General features: G+C 37.8%; 1 long non-coding RNA gene across 1 annotated transcript in view; it reads left to right on the top strand.

The window, feature by feature from the left end:
• Positions 1-21,124, top strand: part of LOC123595936 — a 46,448-nt gene extending 25,324 nt beyond the window's left edge. Inside the window, exons 2-3 of the long non-coding RNA XR_006711447.1 lie at positions 18,390-18,564; positions 19,921-21,124. This is a non-coding gene — a long non-coding RNA (uncharacterized LOC123595936). The remainder of the gene's footprint in view (positions 1-18,389; positions 18,565-19,920) is intronic.
• Positions 21,125-22,504: the final 1,380 nt, after the last annotated feature.

The raw sequence follows: 22,504 nt of genomic DNA, 5'->3' as shown, positions 1-22,504 counted from the left end.
ATTTTCTAAAAGGATCTGATGCTCATTCTGGTCCCTGGAGGAATTATAGGAAAGCTGAACAGGTGGTTTATATCCTTCTTGCCTCTGAGACTGGCCAAGCATGAGCCTTTGCAGCTAAAGAGATACAGGAACAGAGAGATTTAGTCCTGCTACTAAACAGCAGGACCTGAGCCCCAGTGATAAAAGATTAACCTATATAAAATGAGTTTTTCTTTTTTCTTTCTATTTCTTTTTCTGCAACATCAGAATTTATTGCTACATTTATTTCCAGTCAAGTCATGGTAATAGGTTTTAGTTCCAGGTAAAGGGCATCATTGCCAATTAGATGCCATGCGATGCATGCCTTAGCATATAGATGCCACCCTCACCCCTTCTCCTGTCTCCTTATGAAGAAGCCTCTCTATTTCTCTTTTAATCTGAGCCTTATATAGTCCTCAGCATTAGTCCGACAGATTTTGAAATTTAAAGGTCTAATGCTTTTCTTTTTGAAACTACCCTTTTGTAGTCTAAAATCATGTCAGGCCTCCAACATCTCCCATAGGAGCTTTAACAATTGCTTGTTTAACTAGCCTCCCAGCGTACATCCCACTCAATCTACCCCCCTCTTTGCCTCCAGAATCCTCATTTTGATCCACAGATTGGATCCTTGCTTAATACTTCAACAGCTATCCTTTGCTTATAGAAAGAAGTGCAGAGGCTTAGATTGGCAAACAAAGTCCCTCACCACCTCTTCTACCTGCGTTGCACTATCGTCTATGTTGAGCTACTTGGAGTCCCAGCGGACATTATCATTGCTCCATTCATCTACACTTTTGAATACCTTTTTGTCTTCTTAGAGTTCTCTTACACCCTCACCTTCAGGGAAAACTCTGTGTAACTTAAAGATTCGGTCAAAGATCACACTGAAGAGCCTTCGTATACCTCCAGGTTAGATCTAATTCCTCCTACCCTGGAGTGTTTGTTTGTAACTTGGTATTATACAATGTTGCTCTCATCACTGGCTGTGGAAATACCTTTTTATTAACATGTCTGTGTCTTCTACTAAATCAATGGCCTTTGAACCTTAGATGGAGCCTGGTACCTCATAGATGCTCAATAAATGCTTGTTTTGAAAGCTATAGATACATATAGATGCAGACATAGGTATACAGATATAAAAATGAGAGAGCAATGTGTGACTTGTCTCTGTACTGTCTTAAAAGTTAAGGATATTAAGGCTATTTCCTAAAACATTGACTATACTCTCCAAATTTGTCAAACTAAAATTTAGCCTGGTTTAAAATGATGTTTAAGTTTGCCTTTATATTCACCCAGAAAGGTCGGGCCTGATCAGAGTAGGGAATGGGACCCAGAGAGTAAAATAAGGAGGGGAGAATTCCTGCAATCTGCCTTTCTGGAGCCGAACTCTGCTACAAAAGAGGCCTGTTAATATAGTGTGGCCATTTGGCCAGGTAGGAAAAGAAAGCCTATCTGTATAGCTTTATGCACTATCCCAAGGGTTGCACACTATCCCTGGCAGCCGAGAAGCTGCCAGTCCAAAGTGGGACAAAAGTTTCCACCAGATAAAGCCATTAACATATAGAACCCATGCACCAAAGCGCAGGTTCAGCCTCACACCTGTTTGTACCTTCTTACCCAACTTCTGTTTGTTTCATTGATGTCTGTGACGCTGGTTTGTACCCTTGCACCTTCTGGAGACTCAGAAGCCTGCTGCCAACTATGCTCATCTTCCTATGGTTCCGTAGAGCTTAACTGTTGTCTGTTTGGCAGTGGTTTCAGGACAACAGGGACCTAGGTGTTTAACCCCTTGCTTGGTTGGCCATATGCAAGATCACCTACCTCACTGTGTAGATTCATATCACAGCGATGATAACAGTGTGACCAAGGTAATTCAAACAATTTTTGAATCACTTGTGACTTGATCTGAGGAAGGTGATTTAAGATTTTTTTTTCCCCAGTAAATCATAGTAATGCCTAGAAGTTAACAGAAAAAATTAAAGAAGGAGGGAATTTTAGGTTCACTCTTCCTTTTATGGAGAACGATGTCCACTGGTGAGAAGACTGTAACTGAAAACACATCACTTCTGTCAAGCAAACTAGAAATATTACTAAATCAATCGTAGTGGAAATAAGTATTTTGTTTTTAAAGACACATACACAGGTGATATTTAAACATTTTTAAAACATTCTTTATTTTGGATAAGTGTGTCTTTCTAATGCTCTTCAGTGACATTTTTAACTTTGGTCATGAAAAAATGGCTACCCTTGGGACAGAGAATCAAGTTTCAACAATATCTTTAATTTTACACAAAATTCCATATCATACTTACGTACAGATATATACTTTGGGTGGATATTGTGTTAAAAAATTTTAATCTCTCCAAAGAAAATTTTTTTGGGGGAGGTGGAGAAAACCTTTTTTTTTTTATTATTTGAAAGATATTATATGACCATTATTTAAGTTTTTACAAAAATGTGAAAAAGTTTTAAAAACACAAAATTCACCCATAAGCACCAACCCCAGAAATAATCTTATTAATATTTTTGTGTATTTTCTTCCAGTCTTCTGTTTTTAAGTGTTTATTGACTATTAGCCAGTTTGGGATTATTCTGTGTATATAGTTTTATAACCTTATAGTATCTAATATGATTTTGTCTGCATGTTCACTTATTTAAAGTCTATATAATTATCATTTGAATGGCTACATTATATTGTGTAATATGCATAATAATGCAGAAGGTACCATCATATGCAGTTTTCTCTATTTTATGGACATTTAGTTGCTACCTTTATTATTATAAATAATACATATGAATATTTTTATAGATAAGAATAGTTGTCTATGTTCATGATCATTTAATTTGTATAAACTCCAGAAAGTACACTGGGTCAAATGGCATGGGAACATTTAAAGCTCCAATGTATTTGGCTAAATTGCTTTCTAGAATGGAAAAGCAATTTATACCCCCACCGGCCATGTTAAGTATTATTTTTATATAGCTTAAACTTTTTCTTCTCACCGAAATATAATTGACAAACAATATCCTATTAGTTTCAGATGTGCGTCAGAGTGATTAAATATCTTTATACATTATGAAATGATCCCTGTGAGTCTAGTTTCCATCTATCATCATACAAAGTTATTATAATATTGTTGACAATATTCCCTATGCTGTTCATTATATCCCCATGACTTATTTTATTTTGTAACTGGAAGTGTGCAACCCTTAGTCCCCTTCACCTAGTCTGCCCTCTGGTAATCAACAATTGGTTACCTGTACTTGTGAGTCTGTTTCTGTTTTGGTTTGTTTGCTTGTTTCTTTTTTAGAATCCACATATAAGTGAAATTGTATTGATGAAGTGTAGAATCAGAAAAATGTTCACCTTTAGGCCAGCAACCTGACCTATGGCCTGTATAGTTTTGATAAGGATCAAATAAATGCTGGTTGCTATATTCTTCTTAAAAAAATTTTTTTTCAACGTTTATTTATTTTTTTGGGACAGAGCATGAACGGGGGAGGGGCAGAGAGAGAGGGAGACACAGAATCGGAAACAGGCTCCAGGCTCTGAGCCATCAGCCCAGAGCCCGACGTGGGGCTCGAACTCCCGGACCGCGAGATCGTGACCTGGCTGAAGTGCTGGTTGCTATATTCTTAAAGGGTCTTGTGATAGCCTGTAAATCTCATTGATAGTTAATAACAAACTCAATGATAAATACCAGAGAAATCTTGCAAAAGCAGTTTTATGAGTAGAATTTTTGAAGAAGACATTTATGATCTAGTACTCCTTGTATGTCCCCTCCCCCTTGACCACTAAGCACATAACCACCAGCTTCATAGAGCATAAGTGCAGCTCTTTCTGCCCACAGGTCCTATCCCTGTGCTACTTGAATAATCCTACTATGTTGCACAATAAAATGTCTCAAGGATTCTTTCCTTTTTTTTTTTTTTAAAGTTCATTTATTTTGAGAGAGAGAAAGAGAGAGAGAGCACACAAGCCGGGGAGGAACATGGAGAGAGGGAGAGAGAGAATCCCAAGCAGGCTCCTCACTGTCAGCACAGGGTCCCACAAGGGGCTCAATTCCATGAACCATGAGACCATGACCTGACCCCAAATCAAGAGTCCAACGCTTAACCAACTGAGCCACCCAGGTGGCCCTCAAGGATTCTTTCTTGACAACAGTGTTCAATGATCCCAAAGCAATATAGCTTTTGTCTTTCTCTGTCTGATATATTTCACTTAGCACAATACCCCCTAGGTTCATTCATGTTGCTATAAGTGGAAAGACTTCATTCTTTTTTATGAATGAATAGGATTCTATCATACACATATACCACATCTTCTTTATGCATTCATCTATTGGTGGACATTTGGGTTGCTTCCCTACCTTGGCTATTGTAAATACAGGCTTACTTTGGAGAAATTGAGGGTTCAGTTCCAAACCACTGCAATAAAGCACGTGCTACAATAAAGCGAGTCAAATAAAGTTTTTGGTGTCCCAATGCATACAAAAGTTATGTTTATACTGCAATGTACCCTGGTAAGTGTGCTATAGCATTATGTCTTAAAAAAACAATGTGTATATCTTCATTTAAAAATGTCATGGGGTGCTCAGTGACTCAGTCAGTTAACCGTTGGACTTCAGTTCAGGTCATGATCTCATGATCCATGAGTTTGAGCCCTGCATCGGGTTCTGTGCTGACAGCTCAGAGCTTGGAGCCTGCTTCAGATTCTGTGTCTTCCCTCTCTCTCTCTCTGACTCTCCTCCACTTGTGCTCTCTTTCTCCCTCAAAAATAAATAAATAAATAAATAAATAAATAAATAAATAAATAAATATTTATAAAAATATATCACATCACTAATAAATGCTTTCAGCAATTTGTAATCTTTTTACTGGTGGAGGGATTTGCCTCAATGTTGATGGCTGCTGACTGATCAGGGTGGTGGTCGGGGTGGCTGTGGCAATTTCTTAAAATAAGACAGCAGTGATGTTTGCCAAATTGAACTGCTCTGATGATGCAGAAAGATGAATGCTGTAGGGTTAGAGTAAGTGGATTTCTTTCACTTATGGTCTAGTTGTTATTTAAACTGCTAGGTTTGGGTTTTTTTTTTTTTGTTTTTTTGGCGGGTTTTTTGCTGTGCTCCAGGGCAGATGAGGCTACCCTTAGTGATATCCTTCACTAAGTGCAAATCAAGACTTTCGTGCTTCAGTATTTGAGCCTAGATAATTTTTTGAAAGTCCACAATTTGGAAATATCACTATTTCTAAAAGTGATGTAATACAGTCCATAAAAACTCTTTCCATGCTGTACTCATATCCATCCCTGGATAAGCAGGTGTAGCACAGTACCTCCACAGAGGGAGCATTTGTTAAACCTGCAGCAGAGATAGACATGGTAAGGAAGCAAAGATAAAGGGGTCTATGCAATGATACAATGAGAGTCCTCACTTTGGGGAGTATTCTTGGTGTATTTAGGTTTTCCCCAGTTAGATACCAGTTCTGGTTCTCACCGTCTGCTTCTACTCTCAGTACTGGTGGTTAGCAGCACCTTAACGCTTACCTCGATGTTTCTAGGAGCATCAAAAATAATGAAGGAGCAGAGGAATGCAAACATTAGCTGTGAGCAAGGTGACAAATTCACTCAGCTATAGTCGAATATGGCTTAATAAAAGGCAATATATGATTGTCTTAATGGATTTTAGGTTGAAGAGTATTTGGTGACGATTTGGGAAAACTATAGCCACACATCCTCCCACAAAGCTCCCTGGGATCAGCACTGGCCACCTTGCTGGCACTGTCCACTTTGGAAATTCGGGACAATCCCACTTAATTTTCTTAAAAAACAAAACAAAAAAAAACCCCTCAAATATCACTGACTCCTTGGCTGCTAGTTAACATTCTAATTATCAGTTAACACCTTAGGAGGGATTTGTACACTGTCATGTGGGAGAGAGACCCAGTAGGAAGGATGGCCTCCCATCGGCTTATACATCTTGCATCTTTTACCCAATTTATCCTCACATATCCTGCCCTGGAGGACAGTAACAGTATATTTTCATATTACCAATGTGGAAATTCTGAAAGGGAATAGAGAAAATGACTTGTCTCATGTCACAGAGCTAATTAAAGGGAGAGCTGCATCTGGGCCCTTTGTCTCTGACTCCCTGAAGCTTATGGCTTCCAATTTTGAGACAGCCTCATAAGGTGGAAGAAATTCAGCCAAGAAACCATACCAGCTTGCTTCTTCACCTGGTAATTATTGTCTGCAAAGAAATCAGAGCTTTGAAAACATCAAAATCAGCTTCAAGAGTGGGGATGACTGAGCAGTATACAAATTAGTAAAGTTTAAAAAAAAAGGTGATTAATTGTTTAAAAAATTTACAACCTCATTATAAGACTGGCCTTTTCAAAGGTGGTCTTATTAGTTTCAGGACCTTTGGCTATTTATACTGACAAAAATTGATTCTTTTTTCAGCTCATTCACAAAAATCTTCCTTCAAGTGCTTGGATTTCCATAGGAGACAAAAGGTCACATTCTTATTCATAACCAAATTCGAAGAGATTTTGAGCTAACCTGCACTGGGAAAGATATTTCTAACTCTAATAGCACATTTACCTTCTAGAAAAAGAAACAAACGTGCCTAAGAAAATCTCTCTAGAATTTATTTGCCTGTATTTTTATCCCTTTTACTCCTGCCACCTTCCCCAGAGTGAATGTAACAACTTGTTAAAAAAAAAAAAATCACCTGGACAATTCGAAAATCTAAAAAAAAACAACAATAGAAAACTAATATGTGCTCAATATAGAAAATTTGAAAAATACCAAAATATTTTTAATAAAACCAAATCACCCTAATATCACAAGCTAGAGATAATCACAGTTACAGTGGAGTGATTTTATACGTATCTACGTGCACGTGCGTGTGCACACAAAGGGTACACGTGTATGCTGATGAATGATTGGGACCATATTGCATATACCACTAGGGAAGGCAGATATAGAGCATGTGTACCACTACTTCCTGCCTTTTTTGCCCATGGCAGATATTACTGATCACAGCTTTCTTTCCTGCTGAGCCCAGATGCTATGTCAGAATATGCTTCAATGCAGCACTCCAGAAAGCCAATACCAAAATATTTCAAAAGCTGTCTCTGATGACTCCTGTTCTGTATCTTGATTTTTTCCATTAATATTCTGGTGTGAATTTTCTGAGATCACTAACATTATTTGAAATTTTTATATGACTGCATAATATTCATAAGAAGTATACAGCTATTTACTCCATAATGTTGAGTATATGTTATTCCATAAATTTTGCTGTTATAAAGAAAGCCATGGTAAATATCTTTGTACTTCAAATTTTGACTGAAACTCTTGACTGTTAAACAGGGACATTTTCCAAGTTTCCTTAGAAGTGGGTTCATAGGATCAAGGATTGAAACATTTTTTATTACTTCTCATTTATTTAGCCAAATTGCTTTCCAGAAAAATTGGACCACTTTCATGAGAAGGTTATTAGAATCTTGGTCTTAACATTCTTCACCGGCATAAAATATTAACATATTTCAAAATCTTTGCTAATTTGTTAAGGGGAAAAATGTATATAGTTTAAGTTTGCAATTCTTTTTCCATTAATAATGTAAAGTATCTGTGTCTAGTTTTAGATCCTATTTCTATTGAGATGCTAGAGTTTTGTTATTGATTTGTATATTATAGACATAAATGCTTTGTGGGTGATGTTATTTCTCAGTTTTTTATTTAGCTTATGGTATTTCCTAACATCTGGAAGGTTTCAATTCTTTTTGTAGACAAATCTGTTTATCTTTTCCTCTGTGACCTCTTGTATTTCTTTATGCTTATAAAATTCTTCCCTGCCCAAAGAGAAGGAAAATATTTACCTAACTCTCTTTTCAGCATTCTTCTGGTTACACAAAGAACAGAATACATCACGACTGAAAAACAATATATTTCTTTAAATTTTCTAATGTTTATTTATTTTTGAGAGACAGAAAGACAGAATGCAAGTAAGGGAGGGACAGAGAGGGAGGGAGACACAGAATCTGAAGCCGGCTCCAGGCTCTGAGCTGTCAGCACAGAGCACAATGCAGGGATCGAACCCACAGATTGAGAGATCATGACCTGAGCTGAAGTCGGACGCTTAACCAACTGAGCCACCCAGGCACCCAGAGAAACAATTTTTAAAGAAAGCCATGTCTCTGTCTTGTAAAACCTGTAATCATCAGGTCAGCCTTAGAAGAAAGCAGCCTGCTGTGTGCTGTAGTCTAACTGACCTGAGAAAATCTTGCATCAAAATGGCAACCTCCTCATCCATTTTTACGTTACTATAGATTTATTCTGTGGGGCCCCAAAGGTTCTTTGTTTCTTAAAGTTCTTCGTCCCTGAAGAGCATCATCTCAGAGTTATTAGCTAACATATTCATTACTCATTAATATTCCTTTGGATTTTCTGCCTGCCTAATAATCCATTAGTACAAGGTTTAGCAAAAATGATACCTCAAACTAATACTTTGGGTACCAAGGGAAGAGAGAGGCATAGATTCTAGAGGTTGAGAAATTTCTTGATTCACATCTCCTGGGATCTGACATTAATAGGCCGGTAGCCAGAATATATGATGATTTAGTGCAGTCCTTACTCTAGCTTTAGAGTGTATATGAACAGACTTTCAGGAATCCCTTTGATTCTATCATGGAGCTTTTATTTATTTATTATTATTATTATTTTTAATGTTTATTAACTTTTGAGAGAGAGAGCGAGACAGAGCATGAGAGGGGGAGGGCCAGAGAGAGAGAGACACAAAATCCGAAGCAGGTCCAGGCTCTGAACTGTCAGCACAGAGTCCGACGCGGGGCTTGAAAGACGGACCGTGAGAACATGACCTGAGCCAAAGTCGGACGCCCAACTGACTGAGCCACCCAGGTGCCCCTATCATGGAGCTTTTAATAACACATACTCCTGTACTGTTGGATCAGTGCCAGACTAAGACACTGTGTGCTGCTGTCACCCCACATGCAAGCTCTATTTTATTGGAATAGAACTTGCTCATTTGTACTTTCTGTCCCTGGAAGTATCCTGTTTCATAACAGTATAATCATCATCATCATCTGCCATTTATTGGGTACGTATTATTTATTAGTTAATCCTAACGATCACCTTATGCAGTTGATATTGACTGTTATCATGGCTTTGTAAAGGAAGCTCTAATTCTCAGAGTGGTGAAAAGCCTATTTAAGCACGCATACCGTTTCATAACTATTTATAGGGTGACTTCTCAGTCCCAGGCACTGTTTCAAGAGCATTATCTTATTTAATGACCACAACAATCTTCTCAGGCCATTCTAGGAATGAAGACACAGAGGCTTACACAGATTAAATACAGTAACTTAAGTACAGTAACTTGCTCTGTGAATGTTCCTCAACATGAGCAAACATTTCTAATACATTTTAACTTGATAAACGAGCGATCTCTTGCGATACAAGTAGTATGTGATGCTGAATGTCACGTGATCACAGCAAAGCCAATGATTCTTGAAATTCACTTTGATATACAAGTGCTTTGGATTACAAGCATGTTTTTGGAGCAAATTATGCTCAGAAACCAATGTATTTTTGTTACTGTATTTTGATTCAGATCACATGTAACTGGAAGGTGATATAACCAGGATTTAAAGCCAGGCAGACAAATCCCTTGGGTTTCTCCCCTTCCCCATCCATTGCTGTGTTAGCATTTAAGTAGCAGAGGTGAGGTTCAAAACAAGCGCTACTGATTGCAAAGCTCCTGCTCTTAAACAGGGGAGTCTTCTAGATGTGGTGAGTAAGCAGCAATGTTTTGCAATCACTTGTGAACTGTGTTGTATCACATTAATAAGTAAAGCTAATCATTAAAGCATGAAAGTTTGTGAATGTTGTACTTTGAAATCAATTAGAATGAATTAAAAGTTTCCTATAATGTCATTTTACTAATTTTCATTCTTAAATACCTTCTTGAATGGGAAAAGGTGGGCCAAGGAATCCAGACAGGGCAGAACAGGTATGGCTTATCCCTGCTCCATGATGTTGGGGTTTCACCAGTGGTTGGTGACTTGAATCATCTACAGCAGTGCTTCTCAAATCACTGGGAAACTTAGATGCAAATTGTAGAGTCCCACCCCAGATGTACTGAACTAGAAACTTTAACAGCGGGACTCAATAATCTATGTTTTTAACAAGCCCTCACGTGACTCTAATGCATGCTAATATTTGAGAACACTGATCTAGAGGATTCTTCTCTCACATGTATGCATTTCAGAGAGGATGACTCAAAATGAGAAGTCAACTGGGGGGATGTCAGTAAGAGCACTTATGCACTGCTGTTCCATGGATTTGGGCTTCTCACTCTGTGGCTCTTGGGCTCTTAGATTTCCTGAAAGGACACATTCAAAGAGCAAGAATTCAAAAGAGAACCAGGTGGAAATTGTGTGGCCTCTTCTGATCTAGCTCAAAAGTCAGGGTCACCTTCACTCTATTCATCTCAATTGGAGCAATCACAAGCCTACTCAGATTCGTGGGTTGGGGGTAAAGACCACACTTCTTGTCATGAAACATGTCGAGAGCTTTGGAGCCAAATTTTAAAACTTCTACAGGCTGCCCTCTGCCTTCTAGCCTGACGGCCATATGCAAGATATACTCATCCGCTTGCAGGCTCCCCAAACATCTCACCGCATTTGGCATCAGGCTCAGACCTGAGGTCTATAGGAACATGATGTGACTAGTTGATGGTGAATATTTAGTGGTTAAAAATGCATTGAGAAACACTTATCTTCACCATTCAGTTATACTTTCCTTAGGAGGATACGACTTTTTGAGTGCAGAGCTCTTATAAATGTGACTTTTAAAAAATCAATACATAACACAGCATAAAATATATAACAGGACCTAGAATGTGTGCTCAGTCAGTTATTATTGAGTTGAGTTTTTATTGAACTGAGTTTTAAAATTTAATATTTGAACTGCTCCTGTATTCTATCGCACATATACATGTAGGTTAGTGTAATGTTCACTTTTCCTTTTTCTATATTTAACACACTGCAACAAAGCAAAAATCTCTAAGAATCGTGAGAGACATGACATAGAGAAGCTATTATCCTGGGTATCTCCTAGCACTATATTTCTTACAAATAATTTTCACTTAGAGCTGAAGGAAGCAGTGGTTACCATAGTCTGAGACAATAGAGGCTGGTGACCTCTTGACTGGATCGCTTAAGTTTAGGTGAAAATAACTGCTGAAGTGCCTTATACTCACATTTTCTAAATTCTAAGTGACAATTTAAATTTGTCTTCTCTAAGGCTCATATGAACATGAATTTTCAGGTGTTCAGTTTTTGTGCCAATTCTCAGTTTGATTTTACAACACAATCTAAATGAGGACTTTCAAGAATGTTTAGCAAGAGCTCATTCCACATACAGGAGTTAACTTGGAGCCTGGTTTGATAATGAAATAAAACTCTAGTATTAATTTGTTTTTATTATCTGGTCGGTGGTTTTATTAACCTATTTTTGATTTCTGGTGGCTGTGCCTTTGAGTTAAAACAAAGCATTAGTGTATCATTCCTCGGGCTTTCTTGCTATGCTCTGAAAACGATGCATTTCTATTTCTTAAGTTAACTGGATATATCCTTTTAATTCTTAACATACATATATACTTTAGTATACTTTAGTTTGCATTGTTAGGTTTTCTAGAAAGCATATAACGCAGATTTAGTTGTGTATGGTAAAGAATCTTATATCTTGTATCCCAGGTTATATGTTAACATGAATTTGGAAGGGAACAAGGAGAAGACACTGGGGAAGACAGTGGGAAGTAAAACGGTTTAAGCAGTCGGTTGAAGGAACAGGAAATTATATAGGGATTAGATTTTATGTTTTTTTTAAAGGTTTTATTTATTTAAGTTTGTTTATTTTAATGGTTTTATTTGTTTATTTAAGTTATTTTGAGAGAGAGAGAGAGAGAGAGAGAGAGAGCCTGTGCACATGCAGAGGAAGGGCAGAGAGAAAGAGAGACAGAATGTCAAGCAGGCTTTGCTCCATCAACACAGAGCCTGATGCAGGGGCTCAAGCTCACAAACGATGAGATCACGACCTGAGCCGAGATAGACAGTTGGACGCTTAACTGGCCGCACCATCCAGCCACTCCTATGGATTAGATTTTAATGCCAAGTATTCTACATTGTCACCATCGGGGCAAAGGACTTTTGAGAGGCTGAAACACAAATTACTCTTGTCTAGCAGACCAGCAATTTCTACAGTAACTGCGAATGCATAGTGATTATTGTTTAAAACGTAGTTCAAGCAATTTAGTGCGGTTGCAAAGAAAGTGTGAAAACTTGTGGCCACCTATAATGTTACGTTGTGTGTTCATGCATGTGTACACACATTTGTGGACAAGTTACCAATGCAAGAAAGGAAGGCTCAGTCAGGAGACTATGTGTGGTATCAAGTCTAAACTCGATCGTTCCTGATTTTCGGTAGTTTCCACGGAATTTTCAATGTTGTTTCTTTTGTTCTTGTCCTTCAGCATCCTGTAAATGAAGCTGTTTCTTTAAAATCGATCCATTTACTGTAGAGTGTTATGCTCAGTGAAATAAGCCATACCGAGAAAGACAAATACCATATGTTTTCACTCTTATGTGGATCCTGAGAAACTTAACAGAAACCCATGGGGGAGGGGAAGGAAAAAAAAATAAAAAGAGGTTAGAGTGGGAGAGAGCCAAAGCATAAGAGATTCTTAAAAGCTGAGAACAAACTGAGGGTTGATGCGGGGTGGGAGGGAGGGGGGGGGCTATGGGTATTGAGGAGGGCACCTTTTGGGATGAGCACTGGGTGTTGTATGGAAACCAATTTGACAGTAAATTTCATATATTGAAAAAACATTAAAAAATAAAATAAAATCAATCCATTTGTTCATTCATTTGCTTACTTACTCACGTAGGCATTTATTGCACCAATAGCATCAAGTGGGAGGCTGAAGGTACAAAGATGACTACAGCATGGTTTGTTTTCCAGGAGCTCACATGTATAGAGATAAGTAAATATATATATATTAAGGTGCAGTGAAAGCTTTGATAGTGGTAGAGGCAAGGGCCAGGACTGGGATTCTATATGTGTGTTACATTGTGCCTAGGAGTGAGGGATAAGGAAAAGCTTCACAGATAAGATAGCTCACATGGATAAAAACTGAAAAGAATCTTGAGGTAGGAGAGAAGTAGTGGGCATTCATATCATTCTTTGACTTAAAAACATGTTCAGTTCTGATTCTGTCATCCAGCACATTATTGCTCTCTGTGAAATCACCTATATGTTTTATGTCTTCTGTGTAGTTATCCATTGTTGATTGCAAACAAAGTTCAGCAGAAGAAGCTAAAGGCAAAAAGAACTGTGAAACATATTACCAAACGCTTCCCTCCATTGTTTAACCATCTATTAACCTGCCCAATTAAATTATTTTTCAACCCATATTTCTCTATTGAATGTACAGGGATATTACAAGAGACTTTTCAAATGCTTTGCTATGATAAATGTACATTCTGTAGTATTTGGAATACTTCTGGCTACAAAAAACATCAACCCCATTGGCTTAAACACTAATAATAATACGTATTAGCTTACACAATAAGAAGTCCAGAGGCAAAAGAGTTCCAGGATTGGTTAACTCAGCCACTCAATGATGTAAAGGATCTGGATTTTATCTGTTGGTATGCTTTGCCATGCTGAGTATCCTGGATCATCTCTAGTGGTCACAAAATAGCTGCAGTAGTGCCAGGCATTGCACCTAGACAAAACACTGTCTAGTAGAAGAGGGTCTCTTTCTCTGTGTTTCTTTAAAAACAAAACAAAACAAAACAAAACAAAACAAAACAAAACATAAAGAAGCCTCCACAGTGGACTTCTATCTTGTTTCATTGATCAAAATTGCACCACATGCTAGTCACGGGCAAGGGGTTCCCATGATTGGCATGGACTCAGCCTTTACTCATCAGCTAGAAATTAGAATATCCTTCCTAAGCACTTGACCACAGGAAGTAGGCCAGAGCAGTGAAACAAAAGAAAACAAAACTGGGATCTTTCAGGAAGGAGGATTGAGGGGGGGAATGGATTTTTGGTAGATAACCAAGACAGATCGCTATGCCTATGGCATAGGATGTTCCAAAACATGAACATATGGTGCGCCTCCTATATAACATGATGTGTCTTGAAAAACAACATACGTTATGTCATTACTTTCCAAGAACAGTAATTTTTCTAGAATAAAATACAGTATTTCTGTCTGTCTCTACATGTCAAAAGCAATACATATAACATTTATAGGAGATCATATTTCTGAATTTTTTTCACAATTATTTTTTTTACTGACCATTTTGTTGTTTGCTAGTGATTGGTTCTAAATGACTAGCTATGGTTACCAAAGACTTTTTTTTTTACAGTATAGTATAAAAATTCTATGTATATGTTTAATGTTTTAATGATTTTTGCATTACATTCCTTTCATATTCTCAAGCAATACAGACCCATTGCATTTCAGTAATCGTACCTACCAAGTTGAGTTATTTACACAAATCATCTCTTATGTACCAGTTTCTACTTCTTTTTCCTAGTATAATTCTTATACATGTCCAGCATTTAATTGGGTTGAAGGGTTTATACTTCAGACACGAGTGTGCATATTGGAACATTTGCATTTTTGAAATTTGGGGGACCAGAAAGTCTTACACGAAAGGCAAGAACAAAAAACAAAACAAAACAACCAAAGAAGCCCAGACAAACAAAAACACTTTAAGTATGGTATTACACACATCAGTGAGTAGAGATGAGGTTGGTCTCAGCTCTTCAAAATTTATGTCATGCAGGAAGCCTTCTCTTTCAATTACTGGGTAAGGAGAACCTTGTTGAGGATAATTGTACATCAGCCAAGAAGGGCCCAGATTGTCCAGAGAACATTGGGGTACCACTTCAATGTCTTCTCCAAATTTTGAAAAAATAATTCTACACTTAGAAAGTCAATTTCTTTTTTTCCATTTTTATGATATTGGAAATGAAAAAGTAATCATCCAAATGATTTCAACCTCTCATTTGGAAGCTGAATTGTTGCTGATTGCTGTAAGCTGAATTCTGTTTTATTTACCTAGTATTACTGCTGTTACTAGGAAACCATGCTTCATAGTTTAGTATTTTACTGTGAAATATAAAATGTCCAATTATTGCAAAGGTATCTTGATGTGTGATTTAGCCTTTTATGTTTAAAGCTTCTGCATATTTTTCTGAAAGTTATTTTATGATGAATTAAGGGACACATAGTTAATTTCTTTTCAAATTTATTTATATCAACCTCCCCAAAGCCGATTTATTGTTATTTCAAAAATATTTGTAAAACTGTTCCAGAGTTGAGGAACCTCTCTAGTGAGTCCCTGGATGGTTTTATTAGGGTGGTTGATATATTCCTTTGTACTTAACACTATGGAGCTGTTTGGTTAAGCCCTAAGTGAACTTCTTGAGGAAAACTGCATGAAGTCTGAAGCATTCACTGTGTTAAGGGAAAAATTTATCTGTTGTATCTGATTTGTAGTGATTTATTATTTTTATAACATACTATACCCTTGGAAAACTACTTTCCAAAAATGTATTAATTTCCATTTCTCTTTTGAAATTTCCTATAATATTGCAGATGAATTTATATGTCATTTTCTAAACCTACTCTTCAGAGTGTCCAGAGAGTGAAAATATATACTAGTACAATAACAGCAATTATGGTAATATCCTAGATTTATATTGTTCTTTCTGATGATTTATCTTACTTAATTTTGTGCTTGTGATAACTCACACAATATGTGATGAGATAATTATTCCCATTCTTACAAGTAAGAAAATGGATATTTCGATGAATGAAATGAAGTTTCCAACCTCAGACAACTGATAAATGCTAAATCTGGAGCTTGAATTTAGTTTTTTCAGACTTGAAATCCAGTGTTGCATTCTGTCTACTTGTATAATAGTGTTACCATGTATTTAATGTATATGCTTGCTTATCTGGATTCTCTGAATTATGGTGAAAAATGTTTCTTATTGCAGAGATTTTATCTGAAATATTTATTTTTTAATCACTGGCAATGGAAATAGATTTAATTCAAATACTTATAGGGTGCTTACAAAATGCCAGGTTCTGTATTAGGCTCTTGTATATTCATTTCACCTTTATTGTTTCATTTAGTACTCTTTAGGGATCTTCCAATTCCCTTCTAATCCTAGGATTATTTAATTGTTAAGTGTCTGCCATATAGAAGACGCATGTTTGTAGAAGCTCTAACTTCTCCAGATGATGAAGTTAGTTGGGTTTTAATGTTTATTCTTCATAGAAGTTAGGTCAGCGGTTCTAAATTTTATAATTTAAATGACCTCTTTGAAGAATTCTACCAAGATTTATAGATAGGGATACCTGGGTGACTTAGCCAGTTAAGCATCTGACTTCAGTTCAGGTCATGATCTTACGGTTTATGAGTTCGAGGCTTGCATCAGGCTCTCTGCTGTCATCTCAGAGCCCACTTCAGATCCCCTGTCCTCCCCCTCTCTTGACCCCTCCCCTACTCATGCTCACGCTCTCTCTTTCAAAAACAAACATTAAAAAAAAAAGATTTACAGATAGAGTTTTTTCTTTAAACTTGTATTATCAATCCCTTAATTTCTAGTTCTTAGTTTCTATGTTTAAAGTTTTATTGTTTTAAAATAATCCGCAATGGAAGTTACAGTGATACTGGACACTTATGTGTTAGTCTATGAATAAAGATCTGAAATCAGGGCTTGGATTTGGTTATCTGGCTTACAATTGCTTATTTATATTGAAAGACACATTGATTTTCAAAAATACCAATAGTGGTAGTGTCTTTCCCAAAAGGTTGAGATGATTGTTTGTGATTAATACTACTTTTTAAGTCTATCAGCATACCTTCAGCCATAGAAGCACACTAAAACCTGGGCCATATATTTAAAATTGGAATTTGGTTCCTTGCTGCTATGCTACTGAGGCATGAAGAACAGAGTCAGAGATTCAGAACCTTTAGTATTAAGGAAGGTAGCCAGCAGGAATGAAAACATTGAAGAATATTTTTTAGCAGTAATAATTAAGAGTTACCTGCCACCACTATAAGTGGTCCTCTTAGCTCTTAGCTATCTCAAAAAGGGCGCTATTATATCTTCCGCCAGTTCATGGGTGTGTGTATGTGTTTGCATGTGTGTGTGTGTGTGGTCATACACTCTGACTCCCTATAATTTGATTTCATAGGAAATAGCTCTCTGCCCATTTGCAATATTGTGGTTGCGGATATATTAACCTTGACCAAGAATGCACACAGCAGAGAGAAAGAAGTGATAAGTCAAGACTATGCTAATCACGGTTGCAGTGTTTTTCTAGAAATGCCATTGAGAAGGCATCAGTAAATAGTTATTGAACTCCTATAATTTCTTTAAATCATTTAACAAATATTTCTAAGGACCTATTGGCTACCAGTCACTTTATTTGACCTGGGGAAAACAATAATGAATAACAAAACGTCTTCTGACTTCAAAGACCTTTTAGTTTGGTGTGGCAAAGACAGACACATAAAATAAAAATAAATACAATAAAGTATTAAAAACAAGTCATCATTATCAAAGCAGGTTATTGCAGGAATGCAAGGAGGATTCAGTAGTTGAAAATATCCTAAGTCAGGGGATTTATACATCAAAAGGGGAAAATATATGATCATCTTCTTTGATGCTGAAAAGGCATTTGATAAAAATTCAACACTTATTTTTGGTAAAATGTGTTTTTTATATGTTTATTGATTTACCCTGAGAGAGAGAGAGAGAGAGAGAGAGAGAGCACATGCATGCGCACACACAGCAGAAGGGCAGAGAGAGAGGGAGAGAGAGAATCCCAAGCAGGCTCCGTGCTGTCAGTGTGGAGCCCAATGTGGGGCTCCATCCCACAAACCATGAGATCATGACCTGAGCCAAAATTGAGTTGGGTGCTCAACTGACTGAGCTGCCTAGGCCCCTCTTTTGGTGAAATGTTTTGGTAAAATAGAAATAGATGGATACTTTTAACATCATAAAACATAGGTATGTCAAGGCTAACTCCATCATTATACTGACTTGAAAACCATTAGAAGCATTCCCTTTCAACTCAGGAGTAAACTAAGAAATCTTTACACAATCATTATTATTACATATCATTGTTCTCGGTGGTTCTATTGATGCAATAATTCAAGACAAAGCTAGAAAATGGTAGAAAGGATGCTATGACAGTTTCCAGGCACAAGCCTTAAGACACTTACAACTTTCTCTTTCTGTCTCTTGGAAGCTCACTTTTGGTACCTAGCCGCCATACCATGAGGAAGCCTAGGTCGACTGCAGGACGACCCACACTGACAGGTCCACAGCCCTGATGAGCCCTTGGGTGGTGGCAAGCACCAATTTGCCGTCTTGAAATCGGGTCCTGCGGATCCTAGTCAAGCAGCCCCAAATGATGCTGTGAGGTAAAAATGAGCTACCTCTTCTAAGCTCTGCCCCAAATGAACATCTGTGAGCAAAATTAATATTTGCTATTGTTTTAAGCCACTAAGTTTTGGAGTAGCTTACTGATGCCGCGATGGATGATCTGAATGGGTTTTAGTACCTAGAAGGGGGTGCTGTCACAACAAAACCCTGAGACATGTGGCACCGGCTTTGGGACTGTGGTACAGTCAGAAGCTGAAAAGGCCTTGAGGAAAATGTCAGTGAAGTCCTCATACTTGTCGAGGAAAATGTCAGCAGAATTCTGAAGGCCTGGTGGGATGGTGGTGAGAAGGAATACATCAGAGTAGGAACATTCTTTCCTAAATTGTTTATACCCAAGAAAAGAAAATTACATAGTTTGAGGCTTCTCTTCAGTGGCTAAGAGCAGAAACAATGTTTGGGTTCTCAGCAAAAATATCGTACCTTCACTTCATTCCTGATTTTGTAGAACAACTTTTAGTTTCAAAGTAGTTTCACATATATGATCTTATTTTATGTTTTATTTTGTTATTTTATTTATTTATTTATTTATTTATTTATTTATTTATTTATTTTACTGGAGAGCAAGACAGAGAGAGAGAGACAGAGGGAGAGAGAGACAGAGAGAGAGAGAATCCAAAGCAGACTCCATGCTCAGGGTGGAGTCCGACACGGGGCTCAATCCCGTGACCCTGGGATCATGACCTGAACCAAAATCAAGAGTCAGATGCTCAACTGACTGAGCCACACAGGCTCCCCAATCATATTTTCTACTTTAAACAACTAATTGAAGTAAGCAAATCAGGTATTAATGTATGATCCCACTTTAAGATTGGCAGATCAAGAAGCTAAGCCACACGAGTATCTAAAGACAGGAGCAGTACTAGATCTGGCTTCTGTTGGTCCTGATTCTAGACTGTGGCTTCCCACGGTGGGTGGTAATGGAACCCTCGCTACGATTTGCACAGGGGGCAGGGGTAGTCATAGGAACTGGAGAATAGCAGACATGGCTTTCAGTGTTTGCGGCTCAGTATTTGTCTTTCAGAACACACATTCTGGGAGAAACGAACACTGTGCTTGTATTGACTTGTTTTTCTTTCCTGTCCCAGCTCTTTATATTCTGAGTGTAGTTCTAAATAAATGTTTCAGCGTCTGGAGGGTTGGTTTTGGCTCCAGGAAGTTCAATATTTGATGAGTTTGGAAACTGAGAAGCTGATAAGAAACACATCTAACACAGGTTGCTATTAGATTGCTTTTATACTGTCTCCTAAAACTTATAGTTAAAGGTGAATCCTGGATACAATTCATTGGTCCAATTACATATAATGTTTTTCTTGTTTTGTTTTGTTTTTTAATAGGAAGAACCCACAGAGAAGTATAGCAATAATTTGTGGATGGGGCTTTAAAGCAGTCACCTTTTGCAGGACACCTGCTTCTTTAAGATAGTTGTAAGAAGACTACAGGCTACATTTTCACCTCTGAAGTCATGAAAATATGGTAGTAATTATCCAAGATTTTTAACCATAGTGCAAGATATCAAGAAGTTTTAAATAAAGAAGAGAACGAGGTAACTTTTTGATCTTTGGGTAATCAGGAAACGACAAGAGTTTCTGAACCAAACTATATTAATCTCTTAAGTTTTCTGCTTTATTTGAAAATTAGGCCACTGCTTCTTTGGCTCCCTGATTTCCCAGAGCACCCTCATCCTGAGTGTTTTCCTCCAGTAAACACTGGGCTCACCTATTGGTTTATTTTTATCATTTAAAAAATCAAACTGCAATCACGAGTCACGTGTTTGGCAGCCTTCTGTCTTAAAGAAGCAGCACCAGCATACCTGAAGCCCAGGTGAGCAGAGCTCTGGCCTCAAGACGACAGGGTTGCAGCAGAAGTAGGAACATAATGGGCCTTGGAAGGGAAGCCTATGCAGTGTACGTGGCCAGCACACATCGCCACATGAAATGATGGCATCTAGAGGCAGGGGCAGCACTAGATGTGGTTCCCGTTAGTCCTGCGGAGCACTTTCTGAACTAGAAGATGATCTACAAATATGAGTTGTTGAATAAACTGGTCTCAGTGAGATGTTGCAGTAGTTCAGGCAGTGCTTACGTACCCTGGAGCCAACTCTCATGTATGCTAAGATTGCAATGAAGATCAAACAGGACGACAGTCACCATCAGTGATGTCCGCTATATTAAAGTGAATAAAATGGTGGCCTTTGCCAAAAAGCACAGAAGGGCAATATGTCATCCTAAGTCGATCTAAGTAAAAAGTCAGCAAAATACCTCAATCCCTCCCCCTACACATATGTGAAGCGGTTTGCTGGTCCAGGTCTTGCAGATGAGGAAATGAGATGAAAAAAGTTTACTAGAGACTGTGTCTTCCTGCTGCCTCCTTGCTGCCTGGCCGCTTGGATACACCCACTTCCTGTGTGACCACACTCTCCCTGGCCACAGGTATTGGGCCAAGGTAAATGCTTGCTAGGGACCCCAGGACTCCAGGAGATTGGTCTGGTAGGAAAGCATGAGCTATTGCAATCTGATCTTTCCTCTCTGGACATGGAATCAAAAAAAAAAAAAAAAAAATCAAGCCTCTGACTTCGGCTCAGGTCATGATCTCACTGCTCCTGAGTTGGAGCCCTGCGTGGGGCTCTAGGTGGAGCCTGGAGCCTGCTTCAGGAGACTGTGTCTCCCTCTCTCTCTGCCCCTCCCCCCATTCGCTCTCTCTCTCTCTCTCAAAAATAAATGAACATTAAAATTTTTTTTTAAAAAGTCCAGCAGTAGGTTGCTAACTTAAGGATCTGTAGGCCTAATGAGGAGGCTGCCATTTATGGTCATGCTTAAGATGGGTAAGCAGAGGAATCTCAACAACACTAAGGAAAATGACAGAAGCATTCCAAGAAGCACAGATATGGTGAGAGAAATGGAAGTTTGAAAGGGATTACTCCCAAAGTTACTTTGAATTCTATCCATCCTTTGGCTGGCATGTTTTTTGTTTGTTTGTTTTCGTTTTTGTTTTGTGGTTCCTGTGATACTTCACTGAATTAAAAATAAATTCTCTTTCTTACTTAAGAGGGTTTGAGTGATTTTTGGTTTATAAGAGCCTGAAATGAAAGAGTTTATTGGTGGAGATTGTATAGCTAATAATTGGAGGTAAAAACCCATGATCATTAGATTCTCTCCCAGTTGTAAGCTCCATCTTTTTGCCCAATAACCTTTTCAGCACGTTTTAAGATCCTCCTAAAAGGCTCAGAGAACGGGTCAGACTTTGTAGGTTCTAAGAATCATGGCATTCCGTTAAAGGAGAGAGCTCGGGGCAACCTTCAAATTAAGCCATGTATGCAGTCACCTACTTTGTTAATGAACGTTGCTGTTTCATTGGTTTTAAGGTAAGTATAATTTAGATCAATGCCTTGAAGAAACATTATAAATTGTTACTTGGAGAGTTGTACATTCTCTTCAAAGAGCAGCCCCTGTCTTCATTGTAACAACCTTTGCTTTTTGTAGAGACTATGCCTGCAGTAACTATTTATGTATAACATGGTAGGGTCCTGTACAACTTCTGCTGTAATGTAATCCGGTTCATGTTTATTCTATTTTACAATTAACTTGGGGAAACAAGAAACAGTTTAACCACTAGAATGCATTAAATCCATAAGAAAATTTTCATCTTCGAGGAATTTATTCTGAAGTGTATTTCTTTAAATCCATGACATATTTGAATCAAAGATTTGAGGAGACCAAAGTCGTTGTCAGTTGTCACCAGGGAATGCATTTAGAAATATTTTTCAATTTGGTGATAACAAAAGAAATTTGACATACATTTAAAAACTGTCAATTTATCACTTTGTGGTTATTACCAAGGATAAAATACATTGTATTTTTAAATGGCAGAGTGTGTTATAAAATCAATTTTGCCCTTGTCTTTTGGGCATTGCAAATACAA

This window comes from Leopardus geoffroyi, chromosome A1 (genome assembly GCF_018350155.1).
Source record: "Leopardus geoffroyi isolate Oge1 chromosome A1, O.geoffroyi_Oge1_pat1.0, whole genome shotgun sequence".
Taxonomy (NCBI): Eukaryota; Metazoa; Chordata; class Mammalia; order Carnivora; family Felidae; genus Leopardus; species Leopardus geoffroyi.
Note: the sequence above shows the minus strand (reverse complement) of the source record. Positions and strands in the feature narration are given on the sequence as shown.